The 12676-nt window shown below is 40.7% G+C and overlaps 1 long non-coding RNA gene across 2 annotated transcripts in view; it reads left to right on the forward strand.

Moving 5' to 3' along the window:
* Positions 1 to 1213: 1213 nt before the first annotated feature.
* LOC144761632 (uncharacterized) overlaps positions 1214 to 12676 on the forward strand; it is a 429197-nt gene continuing 417734 nt past the window's right edge. The window contains exon 1 of one of the 2 annotated variants that reach the window (XR_013595826.1): positions 1214 to 1338. This is a non-coding gene — a long non-coding RNA (uncharacterized LOC144761632). The remainder of the gene's footprint in view (positions 1339 to 12676) is intronic. The other variant, XR_013595825.1, reaches the window with a different exon arrangement.

Here is a 12676-nt window from a genome sequence, read left to right on the forward strand (position 1 = left end):
GGAAGATACTTAAAAATGTGTTGTCCCTCTTTACCTAAAGCTCCTAACAATAAAGCTTCTTTTTTGAACTGCAGAAAACCTGAGACACCCTGAGCTAACATGAATTCTCATCTATCTTTTATTGATTTTAGCTCGCGAATACACCAACTTGATTATAGAGGTAGGAATTGGCATATTCAATAGATCACACCCATGGGCGTTTTAGTAAATTTAAACACTTACATCTCCCTATTTTTGATTGAGTACCGAAATGCATAGGGCAGAAAAAGAAAATTGTAATGTTCAAAAAGAACGAAGGATTGTAAATCATGTAGATGTATGATTTAAAGTGTATCTAATTTGCATTGTATATGTTGTTATGATGAAATAATCAGCATTGTGAAAAAGTATGTACAGCAATGAATGAATTATATGCAGTATAAAAATACAAATGATTTTTGGTTCAGCATTTATGGAAATTTTCTTTGAAATTGGTGAAGGTGTAGACACACCAAGTGCATAGTGCGCGCCTAGGGGGGTTTACAAACCCGCCATAACTCATATTTAGCACAAGGATTGACTACCCTTATTAGACGCAGCACCAGTATTAAAATTGATAAACAAGTTGAACGGAGTGCTCCTCACGTACCCACAGTATAGAATAGAATTTGTGACATTCATGGTAAAATGAGAGTAGTTTAACACACGTTACAATAATATATTTTTAATATATATTATATGTTATATGACACAATTTGGGGATGTGTCTGTGTCACAGTTGTAGTAATGAAATAGATAATGTGTGTGTCACAGTAGCAGAAGTATCCGCAAATTGTGTCTGTGTCACAGTTGTGGTAAGTATAATGCACTGTCTGGACACACAATCAAGTTATGTGTGCGTGTCACAGCTCTGTAGATGAGTATTTCCCAAGTATATTAAAATCCTTAATGTAAACGGTGTTCAAGTGTTGCCAAAGCACTGTTCGCCAAGTAAGAAATTTGAAGCAGAGAAAACGGCCTTAAATTCACAGTTTTGCACAATAAAATTCAAAAGTGGGACCCACTGATGTTACCACTTTAAGAACTGGTAGTATGGAGTTATGAACAGTCTTCGTCGTTGCCCTTTTAATGCTAAGCCTTGACGTCTTACTAAACTTCAGAAAGCATGGCTGCGAGGGTGGGGAACACGTATATAGGAGGTGTTGCCCTTTTAAAAAACTGGACAAAGCTGTAAGGATGGGGCCTTGTACGTAAGCAGTATCGCGCTTTTAACAATTTTAAGGGTCGCGATGTTAATCCCCATAAGCCGTGAAAGACCAAGGATATTGTGTAAAGCAGAAAGACGTAAGCTCCGTAAAGGTAATTCGAAAGTTCACATACCTTGCACTCTTGAAATAATTCTTGAATACCAACGTTCATGAAAGTAAGATCAGTAAGCTGTCGGGTTCTTCCTTGTTGCCTCTCGTTGGATAAACCGGCACTTCTCCGTTTAAAATGTTCCTCTTGCATGTTGGGCAGGTTTATGAGGCTGTAGTATGATGTCTTTGGGTCCGTGAGCAGATTGTCCCCAAAAATGTCATAAATTAAGCGCAGGAACACATCGTAGATGAAAGTAGATTTATTGAGTAAGAACAAAGGTAATTAAAACCCGACCAGCTGAGCCGAGTACCAGATCGCTGATAAAGGCTTTCTGATGGAATCCTGGGCTCGGAGGCAAGGAGAGAATTGCCAGCGCGAGCTCAGGCGGTACCACAAGACATCATGAGAGGAAAGAAGAAGAATGTAATTACAACAGTTTCCTATCAATGTTTAGGCCTCTGTCAGCCGCCCGGAGGGTAATTACACATTTGGTCTCCATTCTCCTCAGAGCCATATTTCTGTCTCCACCTCTTGGATTACATTCTTTGTGGGCTATGCCATTAGATTTGATGTCAATCAATGCAGATGTGGAATGTACCATATTGTAATGTGTGGCTAAGGGTAATTCGAGTTGTTGTTTTTGATTGCACTAATATGCTCTTCAATGCATTCCTTCAGCGCTCTTATGGTACTGCCAACGTAAATCTTTTTGCATTGGCAGATGATGCAATATATCACAAATTTTGTGTTACAGTTTATCAATTGTTGTGGGGAATATTTGGTCTCTGTGTTGTTTTGGAAACATTTTGTCCTGTCGGTAGCAAATTGGCAAATTTTGCATTGTGTTCACTTGAACAAAACCCTCTGGTTTATCAGGGAGTGATTGTTAATATCATTGTCAGTTCTAAATTTCAGAATATTTCTTCGGCTTTGAAGAATGGGTTTCAAACTCACTTCAAACATGGGAATGAAGAAAGCTGAACACCATAGTCCAGAAGATGTGATTCAGTAATACATGGGTGCTAGCTGAGGAATACATTCCCTGACAGGCCTCTTTATATATGCACTTGATTCTTTTTCGGAATGCATTACTCAGCATACTCCTTTGCGATGTTAGCTTTTTTCACAATTCTAATAACCACATTATTACTGTATACCCTGATGAAGTCATTGGGACCACTACCCATAGATGAAACACATGTTGGCTGGAGTTTATATTTTTGGAAACAAGAGATAAAAAATACTCTTTTGGCAGTTATGAATTGAAATTTGACTTTTTTGAAAGGACTATTGTAAGAAGTACTTGGAGGTGTGTGAGCATCTGCTTGAATATAAAGGTGAAGTCCACTGATTGTGATTATGTATGTGGTAATGTCTAGCTCTGTCAGCACTAAGGAGGTAGAACTCCCATCCATTCTTATTTACTGCCACCATAGCAATGGCCATGCTGTATCTGGAAGGACACTCCAATTGGTTTTTGTACATCAGCAGGTGATTGTTTCAAGTTGCTCACATCAATCTTGTTTTTTTATGTCTGAATCTCTGTTGACTCTGTGAAGATGCTAAATTGCTTTCTCTTTACTCTCCTTGGTTTCTTCTGAGTCTTGATGGATTCTGCTTTATCAGTCAAATACCCTCTGCTACTTCTCACAATATGCAATTGCAGGCTGGTCTCTCCCAGTACCACGTCAAGTGTCATCCTTCAGTTCCAAACCCGGGGCAAATTCAACTTGAATGCATGGTCTTTCTATCCATGATGCCTTCGCTTAAAAAGTGATCTGTGAAAGATGGGAAGGTCTTGCACTTCACTAAAGTCATTGTAGAGAGATATCAGTATATCTGTAGATGTGCACATTTCCGTAAGATCAATCCCCCTTGATGCACTTTGTCCATGATCTTTTCTTTGTCACTGAAGAAGAGAACTCTCACCAGAGTATTTAAAAATGGGTCATTGACAGGTGTTATTGGCACAACTATCTGGGCTCTATCACTTTGATCTTCTCCTACTCTCTCCAGAAAGGTGTAAAACAAGCCTGCCACATATTGGTCTGTGCCGTCTCTCTCAAATAATCTGGGGCATCCAGGATAAAGATATTGGGGCAAATTTACAAGCCCGCTGCGTGACCAGTACGTCACTTTTCGCGACGTACTGGTGGCGCATGTTACTGCTCCATATTTACATGGACAGGAAAGGCCACTCTGTGTGGCTTTTCCTGTCCTTGTAAATATGGCCCCTTTACATGCAGCACTTTGCGTGAAAGGGCCATTCCATGGGTGTTGCTGTGGGTGTTCCCATGCAACACCAATGGAACGAGACACATTTCAAGATTTTTGAGGAATTGTAAATCTGGAAATGCGTCTGAATTCTACTCCACCCTAGTGGTGCTGTAGAAAGGCGCGACAAGGAGAAATGTTTTCATTTCTCCTTCTTTTTTCCTCTTTAAATGCATGCTGCATTGTACAGCATACATTGAAAGAGGAAAATGCCTGTAGTGATTGCTTTTGTGCAGGAAGGTAGTCATTCCTGCACAAAAACAATCTCCCCATGACGCAGGCATCCTTGCACCATGGTGCAAGGGTGCCGGTGCATGGCAGCAGTTTGTGCGCCAGCGCAGGGGAGAGCACACGAATGTGACAAATTATTGTAAATATGTTGCATTCCTGTTCTTTGGAAGTTCCGCAGCGTGGCGCAGCCAAAAGGCTTGCATTGCTACGCTCTGGCACTTCCTTGTAAAGCTGCCCCATTGTTTCTTTTTTAGCTGTTTTCTAAATCTTTGTATCTCAATGTAGCATTATATGCTGATCTTCTAGCTAAAGACATTGTAAATATGCCCAAATGTATGCAGGGTAGGCGTTTGCACGCAGGAAAGCCTCGTAAAAGTGACGCAGTGAAATCTACAAGATTTCACTGCGTGACTTTTAGGACACCACTGTGTCAAAACCTAACGCCTGCTTGAAGCAGGCGTAAGGAGTGACGCAATGTATTGAGAATAGGCCGCAACACGCATTTCTGGAGTTGCGTCCTGCTTGCGACACGACTCCAGCTATGCGTGACTTTTCTTTCAACAGATGCATTAGAATTTCTGACGCATCTGTCAATCCTTGTGCCATGTTGTGACATATTGTAAATACGGCACATCCAAGCAAGGATTTTGCATTGTGGCACAGGGAAGGTGACTTATCTCTACAGATGCATCATTTTCTTGTAAATCTGCCCCTGTATTTTAAAGTATATAAAATCCTATAGTTTCCATGCACTAGAAATTACATTCATCTTCCATATCGCCCAAGTTGCCTGTTAACTATGTTTGAAAAGGGGGGTTCGCATTTATATGAGGTATCTCTCCTTAATCATTCAGCGAGATTTCCTGGCCTAGGATGGCATCTCCCCGGTGAATTGGGTGACCTGCTTACCCTGAAGTGCCCCTTTGCTCTGTGTTTGTGAAGAGGCCCATTGTGGATCCAGCAAAAAGCCCTTGTATTATGCCTCTCTACCATTACAGATCATCGAATTTACCATATTGCCTCTGCTCATGCTACTTTCTTGGGTGCACAGGTATGTGAGGAAGGAAAAGTATCCCTCACTGTGGTCCTACATGGCTCCTTGGGTTCCCCAATCACTCTCATTGCCAAACACTGCCTTTGGCTTCCTATTGTCTATGCAGATCCAAGTCCTCTGGGCAGCCATATTGCAGGTTTGGTCTCAGCTCTGATTCTTAGCTCCCAGGTGGTTGCTGCTGGACCTGAGTTGTGAAACAGCCCTCGGTTGCCCCGTGGCTGCCTACCATAACCCCCTTCCTTAAGAGCTAAACAGTTAGCAACAGTTCTAAACCTGCCAGTGACTGTTTGTGAGGCCCACAATGAAGCATCTGCCATCTTAGCTTGCACAGATACTCTCACATTACCAGATTTAAAATATTTTCACATTTTCTGGCATTGTGGGTGGCCTTGTGCCACCTGTGTTGTTAGAAATCTTTGATATAGTTTATAATCTTTATGACTCCACTCTTTACTTACTCCAAAGCAGATTCATATGGAGTGTTAGCCATTCTTCTTGAGTATCATCCTTTCTTCAAGCATACAGATAATAAATCATTATTTAAAAGCACATCATGAATATTCTGCTAAAAGAGACTGTTCAGTGATAATTGCACTCAAACAATGCATTCCTTTAAATGTTTAAATATAGACGCTAATACATATTCTCATAAGGTTTGTTATGAAGCTAAGATGGCAACTAGGATCAAACATGGGTCGGAATATTTCCCATGTCACTTGTAATCAAGTCCATGGTGTGAAATTAGTGAATTTACACACTTGATGCAGATCTGCATGCCAGTTAAATCTCTTTTATATGAATGTGTCACTACTACACAAGCTAACAATAAAGACATTAGAATTTACAAAGCAAATATGACATTTTGTGGGTATTTTAATTTCTGACTTCAATTCTTCTCAGTTTAGAATGACTTTTATGAGTGTCCTTGACTATGGGAGGGGGAAACTCATAGAGTTTCACTCTGTGGAATTCCAGGGAGTTACATAAAAACTCTGGGAGATTTTGCAGCGTTCCTCCATGGGCGTAAAATATGCAGCTAGCGTGTAATTTAGTGCCAAATGTGCGAGTAGTGTGAAAAATCTGCATGAATCACATCATGGGTTGCGGAAGAATGTGAAGCCAGTCGAGTTGGGTTTGCTGCCCCCTAAAGAACAAAATCTACTCGAACTGCAGCCCTCTGACCGCGACTGCCTGCGACCACACGCAACTGCCCTCGTAAAAAAAAATCATGCTAAGGGAACACTAAATCTCATTTTCCAACTTGCATTTTCTGGAGCCTTGCATGAAAAAATTGTGCCACACAGCGATTAGCGGAATTTGGCAGAATCTCCATGTTAAGCAGTAAAGTGGAGTGACTAAAATTCTGCAGGATATCCTTAATCTAATTTGGGGAATGATTATCACCTATTAAAAGTCTGAATAAAGTAGGTGCAATTTCTACAAGGAGCATCTGCAATATCAGAAACAGTTTTGGCCCCAATCCCTAATCATATAGAAAGGCCGGCGCAAACTCTGCTTGTGACTGACTCATTATTGTAATGCTGAGCATATTGTACTTCCCTGCCATTTTTACCCACCTGAAAATCCAGGGTCAAACTAGGCCTGCGTCAGGTGGATCAATAGTCCACGAGAGCTCTATGCTCACCCCAGAATGATGAATACACTATGCTATTAGTATGACATCACATCCTCCATTCCTAGGTGTGCAAAGAGGAAGATGGTGCAACTTAGCACTAGGTAAATAGTGCTCACAATGGATATGTCCTGGATGCGCTATTCACATTTTGTAAGGCGGGTACGTGGCATCGCAGTCAGGAACAGGCCTTAGGTATTCTGTAACTTTTAATCTGTATAGGCATGGTTTGTTTTAGATAATAGGCTGAATCTGTTGCAGATACTGCATTCTATGGCCATTGCCAGTGCTTAATTTGTAATAGAATGAGTGCTAGTGCCCAATGCTCTGCAAATATATATATATATATATATAAGTGCATTAAATACGAAGGCTGGTAGTCTTAAGTTCACTCTATCAACAAAAAAAGGGGGGGACCAGGGAGCCAATTACGGTCCAGTGTCCATGCTCCACATACACTATATTTAAACAAACAAGAGGACACTGTTCCTAAGGCAGGGTGCAAAAAGTCACCCGTCCACCTTTAAAGAGAGGAAAAGAGAAAAAGATAGAGTAGAATCCTAGGTTAAACAGACCCACTAGTAAGGAGGAAGAACAAGTTGGGAAGAAAAAAGTCCTGCCTCCTGTTGCCCTCACACACCCTGAGAGGTGTCATGCTTCATCATTGGGCAATTTGCTCCTTGTAGGGCCAGCACTGCAATGCCCTATGGGTCCCCCGAAGGGTTACTTTATCAGAGATCTTTTGAATGTTGCCAGATAGTGCATGTAGGTTTGTGGGGTGTGGGTCCTACGTGAGGGTAAAAGGGTGCATGGATACTGAATAAAAAACTGCCACAGGTTTACCAGAAAAAGATATTAATTATAGCGGCACTCTTGGTAGAGTAAAAACCCCAACATGTTTCACGCCTATATTGCCACATGGGTCGTTGGCATTTCTTCAGGACCAGGATAAAAAAGTATAGTGAAGTGCATGTGAGGTAAATGCTAAAAAGTAAATACCCACAATGTATGTCAGGGTGGGTCATTGAGCTGCTCCTGATCAGAACCTAGGAAAGGAAACATGAAAGAGATCTGTTTTTTATGGTTACTAACCCAGTATGTTTTTTCTCGGCATACTGTGACACAGGGCACTTTGTTGGTTTTGTAGCAGTTTTTTATTCACTATGCACGCACCGTTTTACCCTCACATAGGACCCACACACCCGCATGCACCATCCGCCAACATACAAAAGATCTCCAATAAAGTGACCCTTCGAGGAACCCGTAGGGCATTGCAGCGCCGACCCTACGAGGAGCAAATTGCCCGATGATGAAGCATTACACCTCTCGGGTGTGTGAGGGCAACAGGAGGCAAGACTTGTTCTTCACCCTTACTAGTGGGTCAGTTTAACCTAGGATTCTACTCTATCTTTTTCTCTCTTCCACTCTTTAAAGGCAGATGGGTGACTTTTTACACCACACCTTAGGAACAGTGTCCTCTTATTTGTTTAAATATAGTCTTAAATTCACCTCATGCCTCTTTAATCCACTACCAAGCACTTTCTGCCTCTTTATCTTACTTTGCAAGAGTCTTGCTTTCTTCCTCTGTGATGTTTTTTCTGTCTGTCTCTTCCTCCATCGTTCTGATTTGTTTATTTTTCCCCATTCTTGTTCTCTGTAAATATCTGATGTTGAAAAATGCATGCCTATCCCCAACAATAAATGTTGTGGCCCCACCAGCACCCTAGGGCACAAATTAAGGCCTAGCAATCTTAACAAATTTCTAACTGCAGATTTTTTCACAGCTACAAAATTCCAATGGTTTGAGTATTTGTTAGATCTTAGGAAGTTGTATATTTTATTTATCACTGTCTCATTACATTCATTCAAGATAACAATCCTATGGAAATACTCAATCACCTCAATGAGTTACAGCATTATCCTTGAAATAACCCAGTGCAATAATCCAAAAATGTTTACTGTGTGTGCAACCAGGTCTTAAGTAGAATGTTACAACAAGAAGTAGAGATCATGTTAGACAACTGACATTAGATTACTTCGAGCGCAACTTAGAAATATTTAATTTAAATTATAGTAAATGTAAGAAACTTCCTCCTAATGGATGTGATCAAGACAGAAACAGTATTATGTTACTATTTATTCATTTTCTCTCGCTATATGTGTACTATTGCTTCGCGGCAGGATACTCATGAGTAGTTGTGCACGCTATAAATACCAATATAACATAACATATGTATGTGTATGGTTTTTATATAGCGGAAAACTAGCTGAAGTAAAAGTCTTTTGAAAATTAAGACAAAAACAGAGATAAGTGAATTTCCTTGAGAAAAAGTAAAAGTAGACATCATGTGGGGTCAAAGGGAAATTTTTTCAATTTTCTCTAGAACAATTGAGTATTTGGGACACTTTCCCTTGTGGATTGCACCACTAGGCTTGAGTTAGTTGTAAGTTTAGAAATGTAATGGGTGAATGGATAGGCATAGGAAATGTTTGTGAAAATCCAAAAGACTATGATACTGTGAGCTCACCAGATTGCTTTCATCTTAGCTTCCATGAACTAGTCACACTCCTTTGCTCACACTTTTTAAATATGACAAATATAGATATCTAGAGCTGTAAGTGACATCTTGATCAGGAAATTCACCATATGCTGATTCTGTGAAACACAGCCTATTTTTGTTTTTTTACTTTCCTCGTTCTACCCTTAAATTACATGATTGCTTGCCCCTGCAGCCCTCCTCCCATGGTCCATGTTCGCTCACCCCGCATAACAAAAATAAAAGCACTATGACGTGGCTAGTGCTGGCCATGTCATTGCTCATTTTTTAACTTTATATTTTGGATTTTTATATTATTAAAGCTGAAGCTTCCTGCTGAGTTGTTTCTTCCCCTCCCTCACCCTGTCTCCCACTTCTAAACCTCCCCCATTCCTCGTAGCATGCCCTCCCATCCACCTACAAAAAACACTGAAAAAGCAAAATAGCTCTTGCATCTGTACAAGTTATTTTTGCTATGTCATTGCCTTTTAGCCATGATGCACAACAGCACGGCTTCTGTGCAGCATGGTTGTACGTTTAAAAAAGGCTATCATCAGGCCAGCACAGACAAAGTCACTTCGCCTTTTTTCACTTTCAGTCATGCTACACAGCAGCTGCACTGCTGTACAACATGGCTGAAAAACACTGACAAAACTAATATCTTGCATAGATGAGACCTATTCGCTTTGCCGATGCTTCGTTTTACATGGGCTGTGTTTCCTAGCTCACCTCTATGTGCCCTGAGTAAAAATGCCAGCTTATTGTACTCTTAGGGTCTTATGGCATACTCCACCACAAAAGGGGTGGATGTCCCATCAGCTGCATTATCTAACGGATAACGTACCCCCTGCCGTACATTATAAGAATATTGCAAGTCACTGATGAATTCCATAATCATATAGAGGAATGAGACTGAATACTGAGTTCCTTTATAGGCTATGGAACGCCGAGGTGACTTGCAATATCCCATTCAAGTAAGTTCAGGGGCACTTTGTTCCATATAATACATTATCACACCATCACCTTTCCCACAAACCACTTAAAACCTTGGGGTGTAGCTCTTTCATATGAGAGAGAGCATGTTTGCAAAAATGACAAATAATGCAACATTAAAAACATCAAGGACCTCCTACTATCCAGGTAATCAGGGTTTAGGCCCAGCTTGAGCACTGAAACAGCTCTCCTAGAGGTGTCAGAGCACAATAAATGTACATTAGATAAAGGCGCTAAGGCCTTCTGATATTGCCAGGTCTGTCATCAGCCCTAGACAGAGTTCCAACACTCTCTGCTCCTTTGTTGTTTGCAGACCATTGAACTGGAGGACATGGCATTGAGATGGATTGATTCTCTTTCGGGAAGCAAAGTTCAAGAGGTCAGGACCCCTGCTTTTTCATTGGGTACTAAACCCCTTACTGTAGTGGTCCCATAAGGCGCTGCTCTTAGCCCCACATTGTTTAACATCTATTTAACCCCTTTGGCACATCTGGTAGAATCCTTTGCAGCTAAAATGATATCTTATGCTGATGATACACAGCTGCTCTTCTCCTTTAATAAAGATGAAGATACTGTTCTGGATCTCAAGCCTTGCCTGGCTGCAGTTTTCTCTTGAATGTGCCAGAATCAGCTGATGTGCAATGCTGATAAGACAGAAGTCCTCCTATGTGGTGTGAACTCACCATCTGACTTGTGCGCTTGTTGGCCTGAGGGACTTACCCACTCCCTAGCTTTCTCAAGCTAAAGTAGTAAACGATTTAGGGGTTAAGTTTTATAACTTGCTTTCTTTGCAGCCTCAAGCAATGGCAGTGGTAAAGACCTTTTTCAGACACATCCACATACTCAATTTGTTTGGTACTTTTTCTCTATACCAGCCAGGAAAACAGTAATTCGGGGCCTTATTACTTCAAGGCTGGATTACACTAATATCCTGTAACTGGGCCTGCCAGAATATTTAATCAGAAGCTCCAAGTGGTTCAAAATGCAATGGCACGGAGGCTTCCAAACCTTCGTTTGAGAACTCCGTTCTCTCCTAACTGCATTATCTTCACTGGCTCCAAGTGAGGAACTGGACTGTGTTCAAGTCACTAGTTCCTGCCTTAACAGCCTTATATCTAGTAGGTCCTAGATATCTTGCAACTAAAATTAATGTATACCTGCTAAGAAGCTTTGTTCCTCTAATGGAATGGTAGCAAGGATGTATCGCTCTAGAACAGATGGTCGCTCTTTCTCTTTCCTGGGGCCCTGTACCTGGAATAAACTTCCCCTTGGCCTCCTCCTAGTAAGGTCTAAACAGATCTTTAAGAGGAAGTTAAAAACATGGCTCTTTTCTCAGACTTAAGTTCTTTCCTGTGTCAGGACACTCCTTGGAGCATCTGCATGCTTTATAAATACTGATTCATCATCATATTTGATGCAAACAGATATTAAAAATCGTTCAATGTAAGTCAGTAGTACAAAGCTGCAGTAGCTTGGAATGTGCAGAAACATACAGAAAGATTCTAGCTTTTCTACTAACTAAGGAGTTAAAAAAATAAACATATTCTTTCTGCTTGTCATTGTAAGATGTTGAAATAGAGCAGAAGAAAGAAAAGCAATGATTCCTTGCTTTAAACAGCTGCTTTATTTATGTTCCGTGACCTGAACGGCTCTTTGTTTTAGCTGCTGGCTCTGGCAGCAGGCATTGTGAGGTCAGAACTCGACTGTAATAACTTATAATAGTCGAGTTCTGAATGCGTCTCAAGTCACCGATTGTTAAGAAATTAGGGACTTACTTTTATACAGGTGATAGAGCGCTAGACGCTCTTAAATTGTAGGGGTGCATTATCTTCATGTACGAACGGCACTTGTATATATCCAATGTTTGGTTGAACTTTGTGCATATTAAAAGGAAGTTTATATAACATCATATGAAAATCTGTAGAATAAAAGTGTGACGCTATTTACAGGATTGATTAGTATTTCGCACGTATTCAGAGAAATCATGCAATTGTGCACCTATATAATGACTAGTAGGTAAACCAAATGTATTCACTGTTAAAAGATTCATATAAAGGCCTGTGTAATGAGCGTATATTAAAGAAAGTTCCTAGGTTAGCCAGAAATGTAGTCCTAACTTCCATTTTTCTTAAAGGTTTCATTTCTCCTCGCTTGCTCCACGGTCAGGAGCTAACTATAATGTATGTGTGTAGGAAGTTGTCTTTCCATTCCTACTACAGGTGCAGGAATGTGACTTAATTTTTTTAGATTTAAGACGGACAAAGAGAAAGGAGGACAGAGAGAAAGGAGGACAATTTCGGCACCTGGTGAAACTTGGGAACCAAGGTCAGCAGACAGAGCTGTAAAATTAATTGGACTTTGTGGAAAGTTACTCAAAGAAGGTGTTCATGGAATAATGTTCGGGTTGTGTAACTTAGTCTTTTTGTATTAGGCTCAGGGACAGATTTTCAGGATTTCTGCTTTCACTGAGGAAGGAGAGCATCTTAGAATGACATCGGTAGCCTTACGCTACTTGACCCATTTAACATGAGTGCACTTCTAAGGAAGTCAATTTGTGCTGACAGTTGGGAAATTCTTCTGGGAACTAGGAAGGAATGCCACTTTAGAAGTAGAGGA

The sequence above is a fragment of the Lissotriton helveticus genome, chromosome 6, assembly GCF_964261635.1.
Source record: "Lissotriton helveticus chromosome 6, aLisHel1.1, whole genome shotgun sequence".
Classification (NCBI taxonomy): domain Eukaryota; kingdom Metazoa; phylum Chordata; class Amphibia; order Caudata; family Salamandridae; genus Lissotriton; species Lissotriton helveticus.